General features: G+C 46.4%; 1 protein-coding gene and 1 non-coding gene across 3 annotated transcripts in view; one reads left to right on the top strand and one right to left on the bottom strand.

Annotated features, from left to right (window-relative positions):
* Positions 1-23,055, bottom strand: part of LOC126427034 (probable citrate synthase 2, mitochondrial) — a 251,626-nt gene that overhangs the window by 117,444 nt on the left and 111,127 nt on the right. The gene's annotated exons all lie outside the window — the stretch shown is intronic.
* Trnat-cgu (transfer RNA threonine (anticodon CGU)) lies at positions 22,286-22,360 on the top strand. Its single transcript has one exon. It is a non-coding gene; the product is annotated as a tRNA-Thr (tRNA).

Here is a 23,055-nt window from a genome sequence, read left to right as displayed (position 1 = left end):
ACACATCCCGGCAACACATCCCGGCAACACATCCCGGCAACACATCCCGGCAACACATCCCGGCAACACATCCCGGCAACACATCCCGGCAACACATCCCGGCAACACATCCCGGCAACACATCCCGGCAACACATCCCGGCAACACATCCCGGCAACACATCCCGGCAACACATCCCGGCAACACATCCCGGCAACACATCCCGGCAACACATCCCGGCAACACATCCCGGCAACACATCCCGGCAACACATCCCGGCAACACATCCCGGCAACACATCCCGGCAACACATCCCGGCAACACATCCCGGCAACACATCCCGGCAACACATCCCGGCAACACATCCCGGCAACACATCCCGGCAACACATCCCGGCAACACATCCCGGCAACACATCCCGGCAACACATCCCGGCAACACATCCCGGCAACACATCCCGGCAACACATCCCGGCAACACATCCCGGCAACACATCCCGGCAACACATCCCGGCAACACATCCCGGCAACACATCCCGGCAACACATCCCGGCAACACATCCCGGCAACACATCCCGGCAACACATCCCGGCAACACATCCCGGCAACACATCCCGGCAACACATCCCGGCAACACATCCCGGCAACACATCCCGGCAACACATCCCGGCAACACATCCCGGCAACACATCCCGGCAACACATCCCGGCAACACATCCCGGCAACACATCCCGGCAACACATCCCGGCAACACATCCCGGCAACACATCCCGGCAACACATCCCGGCAACACATCCCGGCAACACATCCCGGCAACACATCCCGGCAACACATCCCGGCAACACATCCCGGCAACACATCCCGGCAACACATCCCGGCAACACATCCCGGCAACACATCCCGGCAACACATCCCGGCAACACATCCCGGCAACACATCCCGGCAACACATCCCGGCAACACATCCCGGCAACACATCCCGGCAACACATCCCGGCAACACATCCCGGCAACACATCCCGGCAACACATCCCGGCAACACATCCCGGCAACACATCCCGGCAACATTTCGGAGGTGAAATCCACTAGGGCATGTGAATGTTTGCAGGGTATGGGGCCGGGCGCTGGACGTGACGCTGGAGGTGCTGCTGGTGGCGGGGATGGTGTGCCTGGCAGTGGCCGTGGGCCTCTACTTCGTCGACATGGGCTGGTGGAAGAGCGTGCTCGACGCCCTGAAGGACGTCGCCTTGTACTCTGCACTCACTGCCACGCTCTACGGCTTCTGGTTCCTCATCAACTACTTCAGGTCCTCCGGGCCTAAATAAACCCTCCGCAATTTACACGCCTCTATTAACTCTCCTTCACTCGAGTGCGCCGTTATTTCTAACGGGAGAAACTCGCCATCGTATCCCCTCAGATTGAGTGGTGAAATGACCCATTGGATAGCCCGTCAAAAACAGAACATGTCGACCGTGAAAAAATGGATAGTATACTGAACTGTGAAATAAGGAAAATGCAAACAGTGAATGGTCCGAGCTTAACAAGTTGTAATCTCCACACCCTCCTAATTCGTTATTGTTCACAATAAGCGAAGTCTTATGAAAAATTTCAGAGGAGCAAAGATTACAATAAACTTTTTCGTTAACTCAGCTTTTGGTGTGGAGTTGGCTCAGTTCTTTTTTAGGACTCCGTTTCTTGAAGCTGAAATTTTCACATTTTAAATCCTCGTGGTTTAACTGATCTAAATAAATTTGAAGATTGTTGTTTCAGAATTTTTGTTGTTACGTTAATATACAGGGTGATTCATGAAGGCATGCAAATATTTTAAAAGTAAAACTTAGGAAAAAGTTCATATAACCATAGATCCGCAAATGTTAAAAAAATGGCTCTGAACGATATGGGACTGAACTTCTAAGGTAATCAGTCCCCACTGAACTTCTAAGGTAATCAGTCCCCTAGAACTTAGAACTACTTAAACCTTACTAACCTAAGGACATCACACACACCCATGCCCGAGGCAGGATTCGAACCTGCGACCGTAGTGGTCGCGCGGTTCCAGACCGTAGCGCCTGGAAACGCACGGCCACACAGGCCGGCTCGCAAATGTTCGGTTACGGAGTTACGGCTAATAAGAGATTTTGCCTGAAATTTGGCACCTTCGCTAATATGAAGCCATCGCAAAACTCTACGAGGTTTAAGCAAAGCACGTTTCCATTTATTTTGTTGTTACTGACCTGTTGAATCTAATAAAACATGTCCCAGACATGTATCTGCAGTAGCTTTCCAGAACATCTAGAAAAGCAAAGATTGGTACACAAGTAAATTTGTTAACTTTCTATCAATAATGTAGCAACGTTTGTGTCTGTTGGCAACCGTTAGTGGGTTGTTTCAGTTGTTCCCTAAGCTTGGAACGACTTTTCTGTATTTTTCAGTGAAAGAACAACAGTAAGTGAAACGACATAGTAACTCTTTTAGTCTGTATATTATTTATGACATTTACGACAGAGGAATATGCCGATAGGGTGTTTGTAATACTACGGCTGCAGTTAACTAATATCGCGTACGTTAATGGCATAGATGATGATCGGGTAACAGTAAACGGCAACTCTTAGGCATCTCGCAATTTGAGGTACAGCGTACAATAATCTGTATCCTTATCATAAACAAAAAGGGCATCATTTACATCCGAGAGATCCTGCCCTTCGCTTGGAGTTGTGCAACTGGTTAAATACTAATCGGCAGTTACACAAATACATATTATTCACTGGTGAGGCACAGTTTACTCGAGATGATATAATCAATTTACATAACGAGCACGTATGGTCTGAGGCAAACCCACAATAGTGCAACCCAATTTCCAGCATCGATTTACCGTAATTGTCTGGTGTGGTATAATCAACACACACTTTATTGGACCACTCATTTTCCCAGGACGCCTAACTCGCGAGATGTACTTACAATTCCTTCAAGAAGAAATGTCCCGCTTGCTCGAAGATGTTCCACTTGTCAACATGACGACGCGCCTCCACATTTCACCAACGCCGTTAATACAGATTTAAATGAACATTTTCCCCAGAACTTGGTGGTCGTGGTGCTACACGTCTGTGGCCACCCACGTCGCCCAATTTAATAGCAATGAATTTTTGTGTATGGGGATGGATGGAAGACAGTTTATGAGGGTCAAAACCAATACACGCGAGGCATTACTTGCTCGCATTATGAATGCAATAGACGAAATTAAGAATAACTCTGTGAAACAAGAAAGCAACAAAAGCTTTTTCTACACGTGCAAAAATGCACTGAACTCTGGTGACATTTTTTAGCGTTTATTGTTCGTGGGTTGTGAAGTTTTATGTACACTGTACGAATTCCTTAACACAGAGCTTTGTTTTTTCCCGGTTTAACATAAATTCGCGTGTGCTCTGGTATTAATACAAGCAGTTATTACCATCATTTTTCCAAAATTAAAATCCTCTATAACTTGTTGAAAACTTTGTGCAATTGTCTGGAATTTAGTAACAAATTGGGCCAAACAGGTAATAAATAAAAAATTGTACGAAATTACTACTATGCTTCTCTGGAAACTACTGCTGATACACGTCTGGGGCATGCTTTATTCGATTCACCAGATCAATAACAAAATGAATGGAAATCGTGTTTTGCTTTAACATAACTGAACGTAACTAAAGATTAGCGGACCTATGTTTATATGAAATTTCTTTAGTTATACTTGTAGAGCAACATATTGAAGTATTTGCATATCTTCGTGAATCACCCAGTATTTTATAATATTTTAGTGTATCACACAGTCCGAATTTTCATATTAACAAAGCCGAAATTACATTGTTCGTCCAAAATAAAAAATAGGTCGGATCACATCAGTGGCATGCTTACTACTATCTCACTCAGCGGAAGTAATATTCAAAAAGGGTTTACAATTGAATTTTTATTAGTTTCGATTATTATTTCATAAATGAATCCAGAAATTAACGTAGTAAACGGTACTAGATTGCGTAATTAATAATATAAATTTTAAGTGTGCCAAATAATTCGTAATTTCGAATGTTTCTAAAAAAATAACTGTACATTCAGAGCCAGTGCTTATCGATTGTTAACACAGAAAATACAGTAATTATTTTACATAAATCTTAGCTTGAAATATAACATCTTGTTTACAAAATCATATGAAAGTTTTCAGAAAAGCAAATGAGATAATACTGACCTGTCCAAAATTTGAAAAATAGTGGTATCGAGAACTACAGTTGAGGAAAAGTAATGCTAGAGGAGGATGTTCCGTCAGTAAGTGCAATACCTGAACAAGCTGCAGAGCCGCGGCGTCGTGGTTAACTGATCATGGTGTGTTTGTAAATCGCATGAGCCGGGTTCGAAACTCCCTCGTGCCTTTTCTTTCTTTCCACAACATTGTGAACTGTCCGTCCGGTCATTGAGATGTTTCTTCTCTTTCTGTAGTCTTTGCCGTTGTCATACGTACACTGGTTACAGAATATAAGTCATGCGGAAAGAATACGTCACCCTCGCAAGTAGATGTGATCAATAGTTACAGCAAACCGCATAGTAGTCTCACAAAAATGGAAACAAACGGGCGAGAGATGTTATAACAATGGAATTCAAGAGTCAAAACTTCCAAAACGCAACGCTACTTCTAAAACACATTTTCTGACAGCACAGAGAAACCGATGTGAAGAAATGTATGATGAGATAAAAGCAATTATTCAGGTAGTGAAGGGAGACGAAAATTTAATAGTCATGGGTGACTGGAATTCGACAGTAGGAAAAAGGAGAGAAGGAAACATAGGTGAATATGGATTGGGGCTAAGAAATGGAAGAGGAAGCCGTCTGGTAGAATTTTGCACAGAGCATAACTTAATCATAGCTAACACTTGGTCCAAGAATCATGAAAGAAGGTTGTATACATGGAAGAATCCTGGAGATACTAGAAGGTATCAGAGACTATATAATGGTGAGACAGATTTAGGAACCAGGTTTTAAATTCTAAGACATTTCCAGGGGTAGATGTGGACTGACCACAATCTATTGGTTATGAACTGCAGATTAAAACTGAAGAAACTGCAAAAAGGTGGGAATTTAAGGAGATGGGACCTGGATAAACTGACTAAACCAGAGGTTGTACAGAGTTTCAGGGACTGCATCAGGGAACAATTGACAGGAATGGGGGAAAGAAATACAGTAGAAGACGAATGGGTAGCTCTGAGGGATGAAGTAGTGAAGGCAGCAGAGGATCAAGTAGGTAGAAAGACGAGGGCTAGTAGAAATCCTTGGGTAACTGAAGAAATATTGAATTTAATTGATGAAAGGAGAAAATATAAAAATGCAGTAAATGAAGCAGGCAAAAAGGAATACAGACGTCTCAAAAATGAGATAGACAGGAAGTGCAAAATGGCTAAGCAGGGATGGCTAGAGGACAAATGTAAGGATGTAGAGGCTTATTTCACTAGGGGTAAGATAGATACTGCCTACAGGAAAATTAAAGAGACCTTTGGAGAAAAGAGAACCACTTGCATGAATATCAAGAGCTCAGATGGAAACCCAGTTCTAAGCAAAGAAGGGAAGGCAGAAAGGTGGAAGGAGTATATAGGGGGTCTATACAAGGGCGATGTACTTGAGGACAATATTATGGAAATGGAAGAGAATGTAGATGAAGATGAAATGGGAGATACGATACCGCGTGAAGAGTTTGACAAAGCATTGAAAGACGTGAGTCGAAAAAAGGCCCCGGGAGTAGACAACATTCCATTAGAACTACTGACGGCCTTGGGAGAGCCAGTACTGACAAAACTCTACCATCTGGTGAGCAAGATACATGAGACAGACGAAATACCCTCAGACTTCAAGAAGAATATAATAATTCCAATCCCAAAGAAAGCAGGTGTTGACAGATGTGAAAATTCCCGAACTATCAGTTTAGTAAGTCACAGCTGCAAAATACTAACGCGAATTATTTACAGACGAATGGAGAAACTGATAGAGGCCGACCACGGGGAAGATCAGTTTGGATTCCGTAGAAATGTTGGAACACGTGAGGCAATACTGACCCTACGACTTATCTTCGGAGAAAGATTAAGGAAAGGCAAACCTACGTTTCTTGCATTTGTAGACTTAGAGAAAGTTTTTACAATGTTGACTGGGATACTCTTTCAAATTCTAAAGGTGGCAGGGGTAAAATACAGGGAGCGAAAGGCTATTTACAATTTGTACAGAAAGCAGATGGCAGTTAGAGAAGAGGGGCATGAAAGGGAAGTAGTGGTTGGGAAGGGAGTGGGACAGGGCTGTAGCCTGTCCCCGATGTTATTCAATCTGTATATTGAGCAAGCAGTGAAGGAAACAAAAGAAAAATTCGGAGTAGCTATTAAAATCCATGGAGAAGAAATAAAAACTTTGACGTTCGCCGCTGACATTGTAATTATGTCAGGGACAGCAAAGGACTTGGAAGAGCTGTTGAACGGAATGGACAGTGTCTTGAAAAGAGGATATAAGATGAACATCAACAAAAGCAAAACGAGGATAATGGAATGTAGTCGAATTAAGTCGGGTGATGCTGAGGGAATTAGAATAGGAAATGAGACACTTAAAGTAGTAAAGGAGTTTTGCTATTTGGGGAGACAAGTAACTGATGATGGTCGAAGTAGAGTGGATATAAAATGTAGACTGGCAATGGCAAGGAAAGCGTTTCTTAAGAGGAGAAATTTATTAACATCGAGTATAGATTTAAGTGTCAGGAAGTCGCTTCTGGAAGTATTTGTATGGATTGTAGCCATGTATGGAAGTGAAACATGGACAATAAATAGTTTGGACAAGAAGAGAATAGAAGCTTTCGAAATGTGGTGCTACAGAAGAATGTTGAAGATTAGGTGGGTAGATCACGTAACAAATGAGTTATTTAATAGAATTGGGGAAGAGTTTGTGGCACAACTTGACAGGAAGAAGGGATCGTTTGGTAGGACATGTCCTGAGGCATCAAGGGATCACAAATTTAGCATTGGAGTGCAGCGTGGAGGGTAAAAAACGTAGAGGGAGACCAAGAGATGAATACACTAAGCAGATTCAGAAGGATGTAGGTTGCAGTAGGTACTGGGAGATGAAGGAGCTTGCACAGGATAAATTAGCATCGAGAGCTGCATCAAACCAGTCTCAGGACTGAAGACCAAAACACCACAATATGATAAAGTATGCTTTCATCATTTCCTTTGGAGTTATCACATTCACACGAACGCCTAAATCGGACAGGGACGCATATCTTATTCACCTGCCGTACAAATTAGGTGGGGATAAGACATTCCTATCGTATGATAGTAATTGTCTTGTATGACACACCAAATGTGATTTCCGGTGGGGGATTCGGTTGAATTGTCGCCTCGTCATCAAACGTTTGCGGTTCTCATTCAAAAGCCACTTGCTTTTGTCTGTTTTTGAATAGTTGAACAGAATCAAGGGTCATAGGTCCCCCTACCTCACAATTCGCCGTTGCAAACGAGACACCACGACACAGAGACAAACTAAATTACAGCGAACAGCGCGTGAGACAGGGGAAAAAATAAAAGTTTCAAAAGGAAGACTTGAACAGGGTTCGCCAACTCGGCAGTCCAACACCGTAACCACGTAATCACGACGCAGTTACTTCAGGCTGCTCTGTATTGCACTTCTTTGCCTTGAACCGTTCACCGTTTCTATTTTGCTTTCTTTCACAGTTCAGTGCACCACCTTCCTGTTTTCGTGCTTTATCTGTGTTCAATTTTTGACGGGCTGTTGCGATGAAGCGCTTCCCTTGTAAGTTACACTAATGGCCATTAAAATTGCTACACCACGAAGATGACGTGCTATAGACGCGAAATCTAACCGACACGAAGAAGATGCTGTGATATGCAAATGATTAGCTTTTCAGAGCATTCACACAACGTAGGCGCCGGTGGAGACACCTACAACGTGCTGATGTGAGGAAAGTTTCCAACCCATTTCTCATACACAAACAGCAGTTGACCGGCGTTGCCTGGTGAAACGTTGTTGTGATGCCTCGTGTACGGAGGAGAAATGCGTACCGTCACGTTTCCGACTTTGATAAAGATCGGATTGTAGCCTATCGCGATTGCGGTTTATCGCATCGCGACATTGCTGCTCGCGTTGGTCGAGATGCAATGACTGTTAGCAGAATATGGAATCGGTGGGTTCAGGAGGGTAATACGGAACGCCGTGCTGCATCCCGACGGCCTCGTATCACTAGCAGTCGAGATGACAGGCATCTTATCCGCATGGCTGTAACGGATCGTGCAGCCACGTCTCGATCGCTGAGTCAACATATGGGGACGTTTTCAAGACGACAACCATCTGCATGAACAGTTCGACGAAGTTTGCAGCAGCACGGACTATCAGCTCGGAGACCGTGGCTGCGGTTACCCTCGACGCTGCATCACAGACAGGAGCGCCTGCGATGGTGTACTCAACGACGAACCTGGGTGCACGAATGGCAAAACGTCATTTTCTAGGATGAATCCAGGTTCTGTTTACAGCATCGTGATGGTCGCATCCGTGTTTGGCGAGATCACGGTGAACGCACATTGGAAGCGTGTATTCGTCATCGCCATACTGACGTATCACCGGCGTGATGGTTACACGTCTTGGTCACCTCTTGTTCGCATTGACGGCGCATTTCAGATGTGTTACCCTTCATTCGATCCCTGCGAAACCCTACATTTCAGCAGGATAATGAAAGACCGCATGTTGCATGTCCTGTACGGGTCTTTCTGGATACAGGAAATATTCGACTGCCCTGGCCAGCAACTGGCTCGTCACAATATGTGAGTCACTACTGTTGATGAACTGTGGTATCGTGTTGAAGCTGCACGGGCAGCTGTACCTGCACACGCCATCCGAGCTCTAACTCAATGCCCAGGCGTATCATGGCCAGAGATGGTTGTTCTGGGTATTTATTTCTCACGATCTATACAACCAAACTGCGTGTCAAATGAATACCCGTTTATCATCTGCATTTCATCTTAGTGTAGCAGTTTTAATGGCCAGTAGTGTACTATGTTTCAGAAGAGGATTGCGCAAAAATACGAGGCAACAGGAAACAAGACGCACATTAATGGCAAGAGCATCAATACAGCGTTCGAGTCACCGACAGCAGCGCACTTTTGGAATTGTTCACTGGGTTGGCTACCTGCAGGTTAATTCCATGCAAGCCCCTACCAGGCCGCAGTGGAGTAGAGAGAGAATGCCATTTTCAGGGACGAATATGAGCACTGGGATAGTGGTATGAAGGGCATGTGAGGCCGCAAAAGGACACTAAAGAATACAAAAAATTATTTTCACTTCACAACTAATACTGAGTAATCAATGTCAGTCTTTAAGGTAGTTTCCAAGTTTTCTTTAATAGGTCTACAAGCTACATAGCTCTATTCAGAACTGTGGGGCTTGTTTGTGAAAGGTGGGAGCGAAAATAATGCACCTACTCAGCTGATTCAAATGGCTCTGAGCACTACGGGACTTAACATCCATGGTCATCAGTCCCCTAGAACTTAGAACTACTTAAACCTAACTAACCTAAGGACAGCACAGAACACCCTGTCATCACGAGGCAGAGAAAATCCCTGACCCCGCCGGGAATCGAACCCGGGAACCCGGGCGTGGGAAGCGAGAACGCTACCACACGACCACGAGCTGCGGACCCTGCTCAGCTGAAGATAGTTCCATCATACTTACGAAAAAGCACACAGTGGGATTGTTTTATCAGCCTGTTCTTGTTTAGTATTACCGGAAGCATGAACTCCGGAATAAGAAGCGCTCCCATGGACATGGTTTGCTTTTTTCGAGTCACCGTGTATGCAACGTTTTGTTCAACAAATGTTCAAATGTGTGTGAAATCTTATGGGACTTAACTGCTAAGGTCATCAGTCCCTAAGCTTACACACTACTTAACCTAAATTAGGTTCCCTACACCTAACGATGTTTTCGAGCCGTCGGTGTAAATAAATGTGGCTTCCGTCATTTGTGCACATAGAGCAGCAAATGCCCGACGGTAAACAAGTGTAGGGGTACCATCCTTGGGAAATTGACATAGGTCTCTGAGCAAGTTGATCCGGGGACGGAGCCAAGGCGGTGCTGTACCCCAAGTTGTCAAGAAGGTTTTAGGAAAGCGGAAGGAAAGAGAATGGAGCAGTTGACGGAAGCGGACTCCCGGGGGTAGTAGGGAGGAGGAGCGGCCTGCATACCCGACATCAAAGGAGGCGTCGAAAAAAAGGTCATGCGCTGGATTAGCAGGCATGGAAGACAGATGGCTAGCATAACGACTCAGAAGGACTGCCCGCCGATTGGACAGCGGAGGTTCAGCAGTCTCAGCATAAAGGCTTTCCACAGGGCTGGTGTAAAAAGCTCCAGATACTAAACGTAATCCACGGTGGTGGATAGAGTCGAGACGCCGAAGAATAGACGGCCGAGCAGAGGAGTAGACGATGCTTCCATAATCCAATTTCGAGCGCACTAAGGCGCGATAGAGGCGGAGAAGGACCACTCGGTCCGCTCCCCAAGAGGTACCATTCAGGACACGGAGGGCGTTAAGCGAACGCAGACAGCGAGCCGAAAGATAGGAAACGTGGGAGGACCAGCACAGTTTTCTGTCAAACATAAGACCCAAGAATTTAGCGACGTCGGAAAACGGAAGGTTGACAGGACCTAGATGTAAGGAGGGCGGAAGAAACTCCTTACGTCGCCAAAAATTTACACAAACGGTCTTACTGGGTGAGAAACGGAAGCCGGTTTCGATGCTCCACGAGTGGAGGCGATCGAGACATCCTTGAAGACATCTTTCAAGAAGGCTGGTCCGTTGAGAGCTGTAGTAGATCGCAAAATCGTCCACAAAGAGGGAGCCCGAGACATCAGGAAGGAGACAATCCATAATTGGATTAATGGCGATGGCAAACAGTACAACACTCAGCACGGAGCCCTGGGGTACCCCGTTTTCTTGGGAGAAAGTACGGGAGAGAGTAGTGTTCACCCGCACCCTAAATGTGCGCTCTGCCATAAATTCGCGAAGAAAAAGGGGCAGCCGGCCTCGAAAGCCCCAAGAGAACAGTGTGCGGAGAATGCCTGTCCTCCAACAGGTATCGTATGCTCTCTCCAGATCAAAAAATATTGCTACCGTTTGGCGTTTCCGGAGAAAATTGTTCATGATATAAGTGGAGAGAGCAACAAGATGGTCAACGGCAGAACGATGCTTTCGGAATCCGCATTGGGCTGGTGTTAAAAGACTGCGGGACTCCAGCCACCAAGCTAAACGGTAGTTCACCATACGCTCCAAAACCTTACAGACACTACTCGTGAGAGAAATGGGGCGATAGCTAGAGGGGAGATGTTTGTCCTTTCCAGGTTTCGGAACGGGAACGACAATAGCTTCCCGCCAACGCCTGGGAAAGGTACTGTCGGTCCAAATTCGATTATAAAGGCGAAGGAGGTAACGCAGGCTATGGGTTGATAAATGCAGCAACATTTGGACATGGATACCATCCGGTCCTGGGGCGGAGGAGCGAGAAGAAGAGAGTGCATGTTGGAGTTCGCGCATGGAGAAAACAGTATTGTAGCATTCGCGATTGTGAGAGGAGAAAGCAAGATGTCGCACTTCCGCTGCACGTTTCTTCGGGAGAAACGCTGGCGGGTAATTTGAAGAGCTCGAAATCTCAGCAAAGTGCTGACCCAATGAGTTAGAAATTGCGACGGGGTCCACTAAGGTGTCATGCGCGACAGTGAGCCCAGAGACCGGGGAGAAACTAGGCGCGCCTGAGAACCGTCGAAGCCGACTCCAAACTTCCGAGGAGGGAGTGAAGGTGTTAAATGAGCTAATAAAGTATTTCCAGCTTGCCTTCTTGCTATCGCGGATGACGCGACGGCATCGCGCACGGAGCTGCTTATATCGGATACAGTTGGCCAAAGTTGGATGGTGACGGAAAATGCGAAGAGCACGTCGCCGCTCACGTATTGCGTCACGGCATGCCTCGTTCCACCAAGGAACTGGAGGGCGCCGGGGCAATTCGGAGGTGCGTGGTATTGAACGTTCCGCAGCTGTGAGAATAACGTCGGTAAAATGTGTGACCTCATCGTCGACGCTGGGAAAGCGACGGTCATCGAATGTCGCTAGAGACGAAAAAAGTGTCCAATCGGCTTGGGCAAACTTCCAGCGTCGCGGGCGCATATATGGCAGTTGAGGCTGCAGTCGAAGAACACATGGAAAGTGGTCACTCGAGTGTGTATCATCAAGGGCGAACCATTCGAAGCGCCGAGCTAGCGGAACAGTACCGACCGCAAGGTCCAAATGAGATAAATTTGCCGTGGAGGCAGACAAAAATGTGGGGACCCCAGTGTTGAGGCAGACTAGATCCGCTTGGTGGAAGACGTCTAGCAATAGTGAGCCACGTGGACAAGGATGTGGAGATCCCCAAAGCGGGTGGTGGGCATTGAAGTCCCCAACCAGCAAAAAGGGGGGTGGAAGCTGATCAAGAAGATGAAGGAGATCAGCTCGTGCCATTGGTGTAGACGATGGAATGTATACCGTACAAAGAGAGAACGTGTATCCAGAAAGGGAAAGACGGACGGCGACAGCTTGGAAGGAAGTGTTTAAGGGGATTGGGTGATAATGGAGAGTATCATGGAGAAGAATCATGAGTCCTCCATGGGCTGGAGTGCCTTCAACAGAGGGGAGGTCATATCGGACGGACTGAAAATGAGGGAGAACAAAGCGGTCATGGGGACGCAGCTTTGTTTCCTGGAGACAGAAGATGACCGGCGAGTAGGATCGTAAGAGGATCGACAATTCCTCCCGATTGGCGCGAATGCCGCGGATATTCCAGTGGATAATGGACATAGGGTGAACAGAAAATGGAGGAACGTGACCAAGGGTGCTGTCAACTCAACGACTGCTCAGAGCTTGCGACCGACAGCATGGAATTGCATTCAGTCGAAGGCAGAAGATCCTGATCCATAGGTTGGTCAGGAGCAGCTCCTGCCACCAACGATAGGCCAGTTGACCGGCCACCAGCAGTGCGCCTCGGCGACACAGAAGATGGCCGAGGGCGATTTCCGCCAGGTGGTGCTGTAGATGGGACACGCCTTGGCGGAGAAGGTGAGGAACTGTGTTTCTTCGTAGCCTTCTTAGAAGTATGATGTTTAGATGAAGGAGGAACCGATGGTTGTGAAGTTGCGGTACGTAAAAACTCTTCACGAGAATGCTCTTTTTTCGAAGACTTGGCGTCTGACTTTTGGGCTCGGGATTTAACAGAACCCGACGAAGGGTGAGCCATAGAGTGGGCAGGCGAAAGGGGTGAGGTTGAACGGGCGATCTTTGCGCTGGCCGATCTGACGACCGTGGTACTAAAGGTGAAGTCGCAAGTCTGCGTGGCCGCCTCCTTTGTTGGTCGAGGAGATGCAAGGACAGCGCTGTATTTACCTTTCTGAGGCACGGTGGGCTGTCGACTGGCGAGTAACTTTCGAGCAGCAAAGGTCGACACCTTTTCCTTCACTCTTATTTCCTGGATCAGCTTTTCATCCTTAAAAACGGGGCAATCTCGAGAGGAGGCAGCGTGGTCACCCATACAGTTGATGCAGCGAGGGGATGGAGGTGGACAAGCACCCTCATGGGCATCCTTGCCGCAAGTAACACATTTGGCCGGATTGGAACAGGACTGGCTGGTATGATTGAACCGCTGACATCGATAGCAACGCGTAGGGTTTGGGACATAAGGGCGAACGGAAATTATCTCATAGCCTGCTTTGATTTTTGATGGGAGTTGAACTTTGTCAAATGTCAAGAAGACAGTGCGGGTTGGAATGATGTTCGAATCAACCCTTTTCATAACCCGATGAACAGCTGTGACGCCCTGGTCAGACAGGTAATGCTGAATTTCTTCGTCAGACAATCCATCGAGGGAGCGCGTATAAACGACTCCACGCGAGGAATTTAAGGTACGGTGCGGTTCCACCCGGACAGGGAAGGTGTGGAGCAGAGAAGTACGCAGCAATTTTTGAGCCTGGAGGGCACTGTGTGTTTCTAACAACAGGGTGCCGTTCCGTAATCTGGAACAAGACTTTACAGGACCCGCAATTGCGTCGACACCTTTCTGTATAATGAAAGGGTTGACCGTGGAAAAGTCGTGACCTTCGTCAGACCGAGAAACAACAAGGAACTGTGGCAACGATGGAAGAACAGTCTGTGGCTGAGACTCAGTGAACTTACGTTTGTGAGCAGACATAGTGGAAGGTGAGGAAACCATTGCGGAAGAATCCCCCATGATTACCGGCGTCTCCGATGGCGCGCTCCTCCCTTGTGGGGGCCCTCACCGAGGGCACACCCGCCTTAGGTGATTGTTCACACCTCAGGTCACACCTCCCGACAAACGGACGGAGGGACCAATCGGCACTTTCGGAAGGTATCAGCTCGGGTAATCACCCCTCCCTGGGCCTGGCCGTTACCAGGGGGTACGTACGTGTCCTACCTGTCTACCCGGGGCGGGGAATTACGCGTTACCCCGTCACCGGCTACGCATGGAAGTGCGTGGGTCGGCCTTCAGACACGCACAGGGAGGAAAGAAGAGAAAGGGAAAGGAAAGAAGAGGGGGTCTCAAACGCCGTAGCGGAGAAAAGGGCAAGGAGAAGAGGGAAGGAAAAGAGAAGGACAGAGGAAGGACGAGGACTGGCAAGTGTAAGAGCAAGGAATTTGGAACAGTTTCGAGCGTCCGTCTCCGGACGTAGGCACAAACCATACTCCCAGAGGGGGAGAAAGGAAGGAAAGAGACAGAGGTGAGGGGGGGGGGCGAAGATGGGGGACGGGGAGGGATGCGGAAAGGGAAGGGAAGGTATGCAGCCCGGAAAAAGAAGGAGGGCCACATTAGCTCGGGGTCCCGTGCTCGCTACGCACGTGTCCACAAAAGAGTTGTGGACCCCCTGGGGGGGATTTTGGGGTTTGATGAGGGCTAAACACCGAGGTCATCAGTCCCCTGTTCCAAACAGACATACTTGTAAAAGGCCTATACAGTAGAAGCGTAACCTCTGGAGGGATGGAACACCTAGGGGTACAGAGCTAAAATGAACACCGCAGTAACACAAAATAGAGGACACTTAAAAGGAGCAGAGAAAATAGTTGACTAGAGTAAAAGACTAGACAGTGGTTGATGGATCAGGTAGAAGGTCAACCACTCAATTACAAACGAAGAACCTCCAGCTGGAAAGTGTTGATAGAGGTACCAACACAACTTGTTACCATAAAAGACACTATTTTGGGATCCACGTCACAATTAAAAGTTGCTGGAGTGGGTGTAGCCTGAGAAATCATACGAGAGCGTCCACACTAGAGCGAGTGATAAAACCCAGCTGCACGGATAAAACTTAAGTCAGCTATAGAGGCATCGTCCTCTAGAATTGAAGGAAGTGCGGCTGGTAAATTTAATTACTGCCGCAAAGGGGCTAAAAGGGGGCAGTCCACCAGAAGATGGACCACTGTCAGCCCTGCATCACAGCGACACTTGGGTGGGTTCTCAAGACGAAGGAGATAGCTGTGGGTCAACCGCGTATGTCTAATTCGGAGACGGCAGAGAACAACCGAGTCTCTACGCGTGCCCCTCAAGGGTGAGTTCCGTACGTCCATGGACGACTTGACCGTGCGGAGCTTATTTGGCGTGTTCAGAACAGACCATTCAGAGCTCCAGACATCGCGGACCTTGCGATGTAGGGCTGGCCGGAGGTCTCTTTCCACGAGACCAAGCTCCAGGGGTGGCCTGCTTGACCAACCGATCGACACGTTCGTTTCCTGGAATGCCGATGTGGCCCGGGGACCACACAAACGTCGCTGAACGACCACACTCGGCGAGAGCAGAAACAGCATCTTGAATATCGCGCACCAAAGGGTCCCGAGAAAAACACGGGTCCAGTGCTTGCAATCCACTCAGGGAGTCACTGCATATGACAAATGACTCCCCAGGGCAGGAGGAAAGGTGAGCGAGTGCACGATAAAGAGCAACCAGCTCCGCAGTGAAAACACTGCACAATGATACGGTGATGTTTCCCGAACACAGGCAGGATTGTTCCGAGTTCCATTCTCTCCAGTTGAGGAAACGACGATTGTCTTGCTGAACAGAAAATCTTGACCCATCTGTGAACAGCACCTGGCGCCATGCGTTACGACTCCAATCCTGATGTTCCTCCGGCCAGTTTCTGCGGGATAAGCGGTGTCGTGGTTTAAATGGGACACACACCATAGGCCTCCGTGCGTAGAGGCCACATTCCCGAAAGCCATTTCGGACTGTGTGTTGATACTGCGCGTCCTGTTGCTGCCTGGAGGGTGCGTTGCAGCGGAGTTGCATTCAGCGTCCTGTCTGGACGGGTTGTTAACCGGTCAACTCTTGCTGACGTTCCCGTGGACGACATTGGCCTTTGCTTCTTTTAAGGGGGGGGGGGGGGTGGGGGGGGCAGGACGTCAAACGGGCTGACGTTGAGCAGGAGAGGCACCACAGGACATTTTAATTTCCACTGTCTATACTTTTACAAATGATTCATGAAACTTTAACAGCATGACCAGGAAGGATTCAGGATTCATACTCATAGCAATGGAAGCTCTAAAACTTAACAAATCATTTTTTTTACGTGTGAAATTGTCATTTTTTACTTACTACTGGCTGCATTTGTTGCTATAGGTACACTTCTTCCTAAGAGGGATTCTTCGATAACTTTTGCACAGCATACAAACCATAATCACACGTGTATGAAACTCAAAGATATTTAATTTATGAAAAATGAATGAATTGTTATATTTTAAACTTCATGTTTAGAAAAAATTCAAGTTTTATAGTTAATTATCTAAATTTTTCCACAGTTTAATAGATGTGGAAAATTCTAGAGTTTCATACACCTGTAACTACTGTTCGTACGCTATGAAAAATTTATCAAAGAATCTCTTACTTAGGAAGAAAACTACCAATAGCAGTAAATGCAGCCAGTAATAAGTGAAAAATCATGAAATTTGACATGTAACAAAAAGGTATTTTGCTACGTTTTTGAACTTCCACTGCGATGAGAGTGAGCACTCAATCCTTCCTGGTCATGCTGTTAAAGTTTTATGAATTTATTTGTAAAAGTATAGACAGTGGAAATTAAAATGTCCTGTGGTGACTCTCCTGCTCCAAGTCGGTCGTTTGACGTCCTACCTCTTAACGGTTCCTGCTGCCTGAAATCGCGTGCAGGTCCTGGAAATTACTCTTTGGGACACTCAAATAGCTGCAGCCACCTCCCTCTGTGTGTCCCGCTTCTAACCGTCCTATGGCTTTCCATGCCGTAGCTTCGTGTGAGTGACGACGTTGCATTGCACTACCTGCTCACTGCACTATCTGAACCCAACTGCTTGTGTAATTCGTTTGGTAGAGAGAACGAGTCCACATGAACTCCCTCTGCAGCAACTTTCCGTTATTACCACTACCACGGTGACCGTAATGTTGTTGCCTCCACTCCGTAGAACCGACAGATGTCGAACCATTTTAGTTCATTCTGCCGATGACAATACTTCAGAACAGATATCTCAACTGATCCCAATTGTTTTGACCAGTGTATTTAACCGTGTACGTCGCTGTTTTGGCTCGTCTATCACACATCTAACGTTTTTCAATAGATATTTTGAATGACGGAAGATATGACGGTTTGGCGCACGTCTATTGCGTTCTTGCGCCGCGCATGTTAAGCGAAGTTTTACTACAATTTATCTCACTATGGAAAATACGATCAAGGGGGAAAAACCAAACACTGACAATTACCAATATGCACGTGCGCGTTCTTCTCAGCCATATATTAAGCAGGGCGAGTCTAAAAAGGAAACCTACATTCTCTAAGTCTGAATGCAGTACAGTAACTCTCCGGTTCTTCCACGTACGATATATATTGCATTTAAATGACTTTTCATTAGAAGTCTAAGTAGGATAGAAATTTTCGCTTGATGTGTCTTTCAGTATGAGGGCGAAATAACTGAAGTTCACGTGTCCATCCGAAGAAAGCCGTTATCAGGTTTCAATATCTCCTTTAGCAGATTTTCATGGGTCTATTTCTCAATTTCAACCAGTCCCTGGACTGGTATCTTATTTTCTTTGTCTTGTTTGTACACAGTGACAAATTCAATGTAAGAAATGCTTCGTATGCATCGGTAATAATTCCCACTAGTATCAAAATATTTCGCGTCCACTAGTATCTGCTTCAAATGTGACTCGGCACTTTGCCATCGCCATACAGCCATCCACCACATTTGCGAAGTATATTTCTTAATGAAACTTCCTGGCAGATTAAAACAGTGCGCCCGACCGAGACTCGAACTCGGGACCTTGGTCTTTCGCGGGCATCTGAGCTACCGAAGCACGACTCACGCCCGGTACTCACAGCTTCGCAGGAGAACTTCTGTAAAGTTTGGAAGGTAGGAGACGAGATACTGGCAGAAGAAAAGCTGTGAGTACCGGGCGTGAGTCTTGCTTCGGTAGCTCAGATGGTAGATCACTTGCCCGCGAAAGCCAAAGGTCCCGAGTTCGAGTCTCGGTCGGGCACAGTTTTAATCTGCCAGGAAGTTCCATATCAGCGCACACTCCGCTGCAGAGTGAAAATCTCATTCGGGATATATTTAATGCTTATTCTATTACATTTTTCGTGAAATGGTATTTACAAAACAAACTGGGATATGAAGAACTGACACCTCTATAAAGTACTCAAAGTGATTATAAAACAAACACCGAACGGGCCTTTAATGCCGGGCGGTACCAACCGGCCGCCGTGTCATCCTCAGCCCTCAGGCGTCACAGGATGCGGATAAGTAGGGACATGAGGTTAGCACACCGCTCTCCCGGCGTTGTCAGATTTCGTGACCGATACCGCTACTTCTCAATGAAGTAGCTCCTGGCCTCACGGGCTGAGTGCACTCCACTTGCCAACAGCGCTCGGCCGACTTGGACGCGACCCATCCAGCCGGAAAGCGCTCAACTTCGGCGATCTAACGGGAACTGGCTTTACCAGTGCGACAAGGCCGTTGGCATTAAGTGATTACACCACAACAAATAAGTTCGCAAAATTTCACACGCGTATACGATGTCTAGATATGTCATACTTATTAAGAAGTTGAGCATCGCATTTAATACGTGTGCACTCTTTTGGGCTGACGACACTGCTGGCAACGTTCCAAGAGGAATCTCTGCGTTAAGCAATGCGCTGATGGAGGATTTGTGTTGTCTTGTATCTGATATACGAGAACAGCAGGGGATTCACGTTCCTCTACTTCATAACTACGTAATGGATATTCCTTAAATCTTATCGGAACAGGTGTTTGGAAATTTGGCATGATTCAGACGTATGCGCGTAATTATTATTCTAATCAGTAAATAAAGGGGATAACGCTATTCTAGGTTGCAACTGGCCATATCTTACTCCTTTTGATATCTCGGTCGAATCTTGTTGCGCTGAGCTAATTGTTGAAGGTGTTATTGTGCCCTGGAATCCACAATCAATGCTACTATTCCTGCTTGCTTATTTGTAACGACTTCCTCAGCAATTTCTATAATTATAAGCGAGACATGTCGCATTTTGGTTTTTTAGGGCTCTATAGGACACTTGCGGAAAGACCAGACAAGAGTGAGGTTAAACATAGTAACTTGGGTGGTCTGTTTGTGGGCTTGACCATCTTGAGGCTGGCAAACAGCATATTTGACGATTGAGTTCAATCGCATACGGGAACCTTTACGAACCTAATCTTGAGAAATGTTTTATCCACTCACGTGTCAGTTTTTTGCACCCCTGTATATAACATTACCGCTAACGTTTTGGCGACAATTTTCTCTGCAAGACGCGTATGTGTCACCGACACATGAACTGCCCCAGCCCCGCTTCTTTTGTGTGTCGTTCTTAATCAGCTGGTAAGTGCATTCATTTATGGTGACAAGGATTCGAAAACGTACACACACACAACCCCCAATACCTGTTTGTACCAGCATTGATAGGTTAGTGTCTACAAAACCTTTCAAAAAACTATACTCCTGAAAAAGGTCAAACGAGGTTTGCAGAAAATTTGTCAGCCAGGGGAAAGTCCACGTCGCACAGTGATGACTCACCAGACACTATTACTTAAGATGACAGGTTTTATCCGCGGATTGCTATATACGACGAAGTTTAATCCTTCCAAAACTGCAGTGATCTCCACTTACATCTCCACATGAAGGCCAGGAGATCTAAAGATTACCTAACCGCCACTATTCGCTAGTTCATTTAGCGTTACCCAGGACATGTATCTTTCTGCTAAGGACACTAACTAGCTGTACACGATGTAAGACAATCACCCCATTAAAACCCCGCACACCAGCTGATAGCCCTGACAGCTACAGACCAATAGCCCTGCTATCCATGGCGTACTCGTTACAAGCAGCTTATCCATAATAAAATCAGTATTGGATTACTTGAAGCAATTCCGGTTGAACAAGCAGGCTTCCAGCCAAAACGAAATTACACAGACAAACTTATGTTACTCATAATCTATATCGACAGAGCATTTCATTTCAAAAGAAACTTAGAAGCGTAGCAATGTTTTTAATCCTTCAGCGATATACGGTACTTTCTCTCTCTCTCTCTCTCTCTCTCTCTCTCTCTCTCTCTCTCTCTCTCTCTCTCTCTCTCTCTCTCTCTCTCGCAGGCGCAGAGAGAGAGAGAGAGAGAGAAGAGAGAGAGAGAGAGAGAGAGAGAGAGGGGGGGGGGTTAGTTTAATTCCTTACAGATCGACCGCTCAACTAATCGAAAATAACGCTGAATAATCGAGTGTTGCAAGTAGTCACGGGATCTGACATCAGCTCCAAGAAAAATAACGAGCTGTCTACCTCAATGTCCTTGTTCGATTTCTCTCCAGTTTGCAGACATCTCAAATCCCAGGAAATTTGGTTCGCCGACAGTTGTAATTGCAACCAAGATGAGTTCAACAAGCGGAAGAAATCCTGACGGCTCCAGCATTACTAAATGAAGAGGCAATTTTAAGTAGTTTATAAAACTTATTTCAAATGCTCCTCCAGAAAATTTTGTGCATGACCTGTAGTTTGTAGTTATTCTTTCACACAATTTTGCCAAATATCCTGGTGAGGATGACAACCTTTTGCTTCAACGCAGACACCGGCCGTGATTTCTCAACCTCAGATTTGAGCCAACAGGATTTATTCAAACTAAGTGTATAGCGAGTGGCAATGTCTCCTATTCGAATGCACATGATGTATATGAAGGCAGTGTGTTTGAAGGCGTGCTGCCACTTAACATTCTTGGGTTTTAACTCTTACCATTATCAGCTGCGGGCTCCATCCATGTATCAAATGAAATTTCCAACTCAAACGTCTTTAGATACCGTGTAATATGAAGAAAACGTATCAATTACATAAATATAACGTAATAAGACCCTTATCTCGGGACACTTATCTGGTCCTTCCGTGCGAAATGAATACTACGCAAGACAATGTCGCTGTTACAAAGTGCATGAAAATCAACTACTAACATAAAATTCCCAATTCTCGTCGATCTTTCCTGACACTCACTCATCCTCGAGCCCTTCACGTTACTATATTACCGTGCATGTTATATTGATACGCAGCAGCCGTGGATTCTGCAACCACGTTATTGGCCGACAGCTGAACCTAGCCCGCTGACTAGTTCACATGCCAAAATTTCGTTTCTAACAATCCGACGAACGTACAACCTTTGTGCATTTGCTCCGTACAATGTTAGGATGAGTTAAGGGCCAGCGGTACTCTACTGCCGAGCAGCAGTTATCATCCTTTAAAGGCAATTCTTTCACAGCGATAAAACGGCCCAGTCGCTTATAAAATTATGCAGGAAATCAGTAGGCTATAAAAAATGATCCAAGTCGCAGTTTCAGCAACGTGTCATTCAAGGGTACCGCAAACGAATTCGAGTGCGGTGGGACGAACAATGGACTGGATGAATCTAGCCGGCCGCGGTGGTCTTGCGGTTCTAGGCGCTCAGTCCGGAACCGCGCGACTGCTACGGTCGCAGGTTCGAATCCTGCCTCGGGCATGGATGTGTGTGATGTCCTTAGGTTAGTTAGGTTTTAGTAGTTCTAAGTTCTAGGGGACTGATGACCACAGATGTTAAGTCCCATAATGCTCAGAGCCATTTGAACCATTTTTGAATCGAGTAGAAAGGGAAACACAGCGATATGAAACTTCCTGGCAGATTAAAACTGTGTGCCGGACCGAGACTCCAACTCCGGACCTTTGCCACACAGTGCTCGGGTAGCTCAGTTGGTAGAGCACTTGCCCGCGTAAGGCAAAGGTCCCGAGTTCGAGTCTCGGTCCGGCACACAGTTTTAATCTGCCAGGAAGTTTCATATAAGCGCACACTCCGCTGCAGAGTGAAAATCTCATTCTGAACACAGCGATATACCCTGTAATGCCGTCAACGCATTGGTACTTTAGGCACCGGTGTCACGAGGATTTTATACATCCACTGCACAAACTAAATCCAAATCGATTTAAAAAACACATTCATCGCTTGGGCCTACTCGACAATTCTCTTTGCACTTTGGGATAAGAAGCAGGCATGAACCGTATAATATGATGTCGCGAAGAGAGAGATTTAGTGTCAATCAGCTGTATGCCATGTAGTACAAAAGCCGCCCCCCCCCCCCCCCCCCTCTACTGTGTGTGTACTTTTGCGAACCGACGTTTTGGCCTAGAGAAAGACTAGCAACACGAGACCACACTGAAGCAGCCAGTCCGAAAGGGACAGAGCACAATTTAGAAACTGCGTTGGAGAAGGACCCCAATTACAAAACACATCACGAAACAAATCTGACAACGTTTACTACACTTGTACAATGTTTTTCTTTGAAAATTACACGCGTTCCTTGCAACTGACAATTTTGTACATAGAAATGCTTTGCATATTCGTACCAGTTCCATAACAATTATACCTGTTTTGCTATAAATGGATTTAAATTTATATAGGCTGGAGACTGACAGTTGTTTCTAGTGTGCATAAACTATGATTGGCTGT

The sequence above is a fragment of the Schistocerca serialis genome, chromosome 11 (assembly GCF_023864345.2).
Source record: "Schistocerca serialis cubense isolate TAMUIC-IGC-003099 chromosome 11, iqSchSeri2.2, whole genome shotgun sequence".
Lineage (NCBI taxonomy): Eukaryota > Metazoa > Arthropoda > Insecta > Orthoptera > Acrididae > Schistocerca > Schistocerca serialis.
Note: the sequence above shows the minus strand (reverse complement) of the source record. Positions and strands in the feature narration are given on the sequence as shown.